This window comes from Nerophis ophidion, linkage group LG16 (genome assembly GCF_033978795.1).
Source record: "Nerophis ophidion isolate RoL-2023_Sa linkage group LG16, RoL_Noph_v1.0, whole genome shotgun sequence".
Lineage (NCBI taxonomy): Eukaryota > Metazoa > Chordata > Actinopteri > Syngnathiformes > Syngnathidae > Nerophis > Nerophis ophidion.
In genome coordinates this window covers 38155859-38162175 of record NC_084626.1, presented here as the reverse complement: position 1 = coordinate 38162175, position 6317 = coordinate 38155859, and the positions used below count along the sequence as shown (strand labels likewise).

The following is a 6317-nucleotide window of genomic DNA, read 5'->3' as shown; positions in this document are numbered from 1 at the left end:
TCTTGAAAACGTCGTGTAACGATGACGTGTACACAAGACGTCACGGGTTTTTAGGAAGTGTGAGCGCTACGCACACACACAGCTAAATGTTGTCTGCTTTAATGGCATAATTACACAGTATTTTGGAGATCTGTGTTGCTGAATCTTTTGCAATTTGTTCAGTTAATATTGGAGAAGTCAAAGTAGAAAGATGGAGTTGGGAAGCTTTAACCTTTAGCCACACAAACACACGGTGATTCCTTGTTATAAATTCACTGAGTTGAAACTTTCTTGTGGATCCCAGCGGACATGGATCCCGACCACTTGTCAACCAGCGGGTTTCGGTGAGAAAATTGTGGTTAAAAAGTCGGCACTTACCGGAGATAAGATGAGTTTGCGCCTCCCTTACAGCTGCCGTCGACTTCCCCGAGACACTGCGCGTCAACACCCAGCCGTGGACGTACACTTCCGACTATCAGGTACTGTCAAACTCACTAAAACACTAGCAACACAATAGAAAGATAAGGGATTTCCCAGAATTATCCTAGTAACTGTCTCTAAAAACATATGAATCTGTCTCTTTATTTTTTTTTTTTTAGTCCGTCGCTATCAATATCCTCAAACACGAATCTCTCATCCTTGCTCAAATTAATGGGGAAATTGTCGGTCCGAATAGCACATTTTGTTGGAGGCTCCCATAAAAATAGATGTGAATATGTGAGGAGCCCTAAACGGGTGACATCATCTGCGACTTCCGGTAGAGGCAGGGCTTTTCTCCGCTGCTGCCCACTGCTCCCCTCACCTCCCAGGGGGTGGTCAAGGGTGATGGGTCAAATGCAGAGAATAATTTAGCCACACCAAGAGTGTGTGTGTGACAATGAATAGGTAAATGTGGAAGTAGTGTCAAATGCGCTTTGAGTACCTTGAAGGTAGAAAAGCGCTATACAAGTACAACCCATTTATCATTTATTTATTTAACATTAACTTAACACAGAAAGTTGCGAATTTTATCGTGGATGATCTCTACTAAATCCTTTCAGCAAAAACATGGCAATATCGCAAAATGATCAAGTATGACACATAGAATGGACCTGCTATCCCCGTTTAAATAGGAAAATCTCATTTCAGTAGGCCTTTGAAGTGCATGAAGTAACAATGGATTTAATGTAAATTGAATTAGATGAAGTACACTGTATGAACTAACAGTGAATCTACCTTTAATTGAATTAGGTTTATAAAGTAAAAGTGAATTTCAATTACCGCATATGAAATATTTTAATTCAATTTGATTAGGTTTAATAAATAACATCCATCCATCCATCCATTTTCTACCGCTTATTCCCTTTTGGGGTCGCGGGGGGCGCTGGCGCCTATCTCAGCTACAATCGGGCAGAGGGCGCGGTATACCCTGGACAAGTCGCCTCCTTATCGCAGGGCCAACACAGATAGACAGACAACATTCACACTCACATTCACACACTAGGGCCAATTTAGTGTTGCCAATGAACCTATCCCCAGGTGCATGTCTTTGGAAGTGGGAGGAAGCCGGAGTACCCGGAGGGAACCCACTCATTCACGGGGCGGACATTCAAACTCTACACGGAACGATCCCGAGCCCGGGATTGAACCCTGACTACTCAGGACCTTCGTATTGTGAGGCAGACGTACTAACCCCTGTCCCACCGTGAAGCCTGTATATAAAGTCAAATTAATTAAATAGTGTCAGGTTCAAACACTGATGACATCTATTAAACAGACTATAAGCAAGGAATCATGCAGAGACAGAGTTTAATTTGGCTCAATGAGGAGAGACGTTTGGGCTGAACTCTACATATAGATCCAAACTATGCTCTAAAATCCTGCCCACGTGCTGCCTGTAATTATTTGGGAGGTCCCTGGTTACATCACTAAGGCTGTCGCTGAGGGAAGCAGGTAATCTCAACAGCCCAAGTTAGACAATATATGACTATTAATGAAATACAAATCTGCTGATTTTCGTGATATCGCTCTGTCTCTGCTTTGTCTGCGTCACGGTACTCGATGTTCGGCCATGGCAGGCCGATTCTGGAAACAAACACTGATACAAGATGACTGGCTTTGCACAGATAGAAAATGTACAATTTCAGCACAATTGATAATAACTATAGCAACGGCCCTTAAGCATAAAAGTTATGTGATATTATATGCATCATTATTCGAACAATACAAATAATTTAAATATATGATTTGAAGTAACAATCAATTAAACAAATTTAGGAATGTGAAGAAACAGTAAATTTAAATTAAAATAAATATACGATCTGCGACCCCAAAAGGGACAAGCGGTAGAAAATGGATGGATGGATGGATGAATATATGATATAAAGTAACAATACATGAAGTATAATAAAGTACCTCTGGAGTGGAAAAACAAGTTGCCTCTTTATTGAAGCTCCTATCTGATGTATGACACCGAATGACTTACAAAGTTTGCAAGTAAATAGATCTGATCAAAATAGTATCAATCTCACAGAGCAGCCATTTTGAGGGATGATGAGCTAGCCACGCACGTCATTGCGTGACATAGAGAGTAGGAACCACATGTGACCCACCCATAATGTGTCACATTTTTGTGTTGATTTATTTATTTTATTTTGTGGTTTGAATTCGTTTTTGGAGCTGTCATGCCACATTTGTCGATATTCACCTTGGTCAGTAGGGGGCAGTAGACATTTTCTTCCTAATTGAATGGTATTACCTGCAGACCGGAAGTGTCTCGTCATTCTGATGAGAGCGGCCAGTCTGTGAACAACTGAAACATTCTATGTGTTTTTTCCTCCTGTTTAACAGGTTAGTTCTGGTGAATCAACTCACTGAATGATATCTATATGGTCATTATAATTTTAAGTGCACGTTTTGATGGTGAAGCCTAATTCTAAAGTGTTTGCAAGGTGTAGTTAGTGTTTGTGAATGAATCCAGTGCCGAGCACAGTAGTATGGCTGCAGTAATTAATAGAAAATGGCGACGTGAGTCACAATGTTTGTATAGGAACTTCTGATCCTAATTCAGACTCCCAAATTAGAGCTCTTGTTTTCTTAGTGTGTGTTCTGAAAAATGTTTTACATGCTATTTTATTGTTTTTAGACAAGGTTATATAAGTTAAGCCCTCAGGAATGGTCAATGAACATTTCAAGTACAGTAACTTAAAGCTGCTATTATAAGAAAAATAATATGAAGAAAAGTAAAGTGCTTAAATGAATGTTGCTAAAAAGTGCATTAAGTTAAAGGTAAATATTCCTGAGAAAGACAAGACAGTAAAATAAGGTCTAATTGGGCACTATATTGTATGTTTTGGAGTGATGATGTGGATATGTGAAAATATATGGGGAAAAAAACATACAGTATTGTTATGGTAATTATAACTCCAGTGATACAGTAACAGTTTAATGATAGTTTATTGAGTGTTTTGATGAAAATAGAGGTGAAGATAAAGTAAAATACATTGACATGATAATTCAAAGTGACAAAAGATATGGGAAATGAAGTGATTTGTGGATTTGTAATTTCTGTTAATAAATTCTGATGAAAGCGGCCAGTCTGTGAACAACTGAAACGTTCTATGTGTTTTTTCCTCCTGTTTAACAGGACATTATTATCTGACTGCTTGTCCTGGCTACCTGTGCCCTGCAACACACAGATCCCTTCCCCATCAACAACATTGCAAATCATGCAGAATTTATGAGAGCCAACAACGATTACTTTAGGAAAAGTTATTATACAGAATCTTATATTGTCGAGCCTAAATATAAGGAGGTTGACCTACAAGTTTTAGAAGGTCTGTTAAGCAGATCCAGCTTTAGTGAAACACTGAAGCACCATGTAGCAGTATTGCTAAGTGTTAAAGGGGAACATTATCACCAAACCTATGTAAGCGTCAATATATACCTTGATGTTGCAGAAAAAAGACCATGTATTTTTTTAACCGATTTCCGAACTCTAAATGGGTGATTTTTGGCAAATTAAACGGCTTTCTGTTTATCGGTCTTTTAGCGATGACGTCAGAACGTGACGTCACCGAGGTAACATTCATTTTCACATTACAAACACCGGGTCTCAGCTCTGTTATTTTCCGTTTTTTCGACTATTTTTTGGAACCTTGGAGACATCATGCCTCGTCGGTGTGTTGTCGGAGGGTGTAACAACACTAACAGGGAGGGATTCAAGTTGCACCACTGGCAAGAAATCTGCCGCCAGACCCCCATTGAATGTACCAGAGTGTCTTCACATTTGACCGGCGATGCTAAGACAGACATGGCACAGAGATGTATGGATAACCTGCAGATGCATTTGCAACGATTAAGTCAACAAAATCACAAAGGTGAGTTTTGTTGATGTTGTTGACTTATGTGCTAATCAGACAAATTTGGTCACGGCATGACTGCCAGCTAATCGATGCTAACATGCTATTTACGCTAGCTGTATGTACATTTGAGACTAGATACCCACATTTAATGCGAAACAAACACTTACCAATCGACGGATTTAAGTTGCTCCAGTGTCACAAGATGCAAAAGTCCTGATCGTTTGGTCTGCACATTTTACCGGCGATGCTAATAAGGCAGCCATGCTATGGGCCACTTCATTAGGTACACCCACGCCATGGCCAAATAGCGTCAATAGCTATTCGCTCAATAGCTTCAATTTCGTTTTCGCTGTCTGCCTCCATACTCCGACCATCTGTTTCAATACATGCGTAATCTGTTGAATCGCTTAAGCCGCTGAAATCCGAGTCTGAATCCGAGCTAATGTCACTATATCTTGCTGTGGAAATCGCCATGTTGTTTGTATTGGCAGCACTGTATGACGTCACAGGGAAATGGATAGTGGTTTCGAAGATAGCAAAAATAAGGCACTTTAAAGCTTTATTTAGGGATATTCCGGGACCGGTAAAATTTTGAAAAAAACTTCAAAAATTACAACAAGCCACTAGGAACTGATTTTTATTGTTTTAACCCTTTTGAAATTGTGATAATGTTCCTCTTTAAACAAGAAATACAAACTACAAATAAAATCAAACGATAGCTTACTTAACAAAGTCTGCTCTCACTGTGATGATGACTGATAGGATGTCCTTGTCTTCCCATTTAGAGGAAAAATTAATCATGATGCACACGAAGGGGTTTAAAAGGAAAAGTCTCCCTCCCTGTGTTTGTCTCCGTCTCAGGGTATTGATTGAATGTCACGGATAAACAACTTCTAGATTTATGGCTAAATCCTCATAAAATCCAGATGATTTATAATCTACAATAATTTCGACAAACCAAGACGCGATGACGCGGGAGCAGCAGGACAATGCAGCCAGTTTACAGTAAAGCAGTAGAGGGTTTCTTAGCTGTGTGCTATCGATCTGCCGCTAAATAGTTTGTCTGCGTTAGAGCTTATACTAAAAGCAATGCTAATATACTCCGGCTTCCTCCCACTTCCAAAGACATGCACCTGGGGATAGGTTGATTGGCAACACTAAATTGGCCCTAGTTTGTGAATGTGAGTGTGAATGTTGTCTGTCTATCTGTGTTGGCCCTGCGATGAGGTGGCGACTTGTCCAGGGTGTACCCCGCCTTCCGCCTGATTGTAGCTGAGCTAGGTACCAGCGCCCCCGCAACCCAATAGGGAATAAGCGGTAGAAAATGGATGGATGGATGGTTTTTGCGTAACGCAGGTTGGCTCATATAATTGCACTCTGCACTGAAAGATGGTGATGTGCGGACATGGAAGAGAAAGCAGTGCGTCAGGTTGGATGCAACATTGAGTTATGCTGAATGAAATGTGGCTGTTGCGATCCACTGCTCGGAACTTTACATATTCTTGTTTATTGTTCCTTTTCTGTATCACATTTTGTAGTTCGACCTCCTTAGTTCCTGTCTAGTCTGTTACCATGGTTTCATATTGTTTTCACCTGCTACTCACTGTTCCTGCACACCTGTTTTACTAATCACCTTCCTTATTTAAGCTCGCCCCTTTTGTTAGTTATGCCTGGGTTCCTAATTCGCCTACGTGCAACAGTGACGACTGCTCTATTTATATATTCTCGCTAGCTTACACGCTATGCATTTGCCTTTTCTTAGCTGTCATGCTATTGTGTTGTTTTACCTCTTATATTTTGGGTTTCGTTTGTTATTCCTAGCCTCCATGCTAGCGCCATTTGTTTACCCTTTCCTATTAGCCCTAGTGTTTTTGTTCTAGCCTGTTTTGAGTTAAATAAATACTTTATTTCTTACCTGTGTTCTTTCCGATGCATCCCTGGAAAAACAAACCCGGCATCGCTATGGCGGTAATTTTACTGTTGGCCTTGGCTTAC

General features: G+C 40.3%; 1 long non-coding RNA gene across 1 annotated transcript in view; it reads left to right on the top strand.

Annotated features, from left to right (window-relative positions):
- Positions 1 to 2724: 2724 nt before the first annotated feature.
- Positions 2725 to 6317, top strand: part of LOC133535372 (uncharacterized) — a 24888-nt gene continuing 21295 nt past the window's right edge. Inside the window, exon 1 of the long non-coding RNA XR_009802213.1 lies at positions 2725 to 2808. This is a non-coding gene — a long non-coding RNA (uncharacterized LOC133535372). The remainder of the gene's footprint in view (positions 2809 to 6317) is intronic.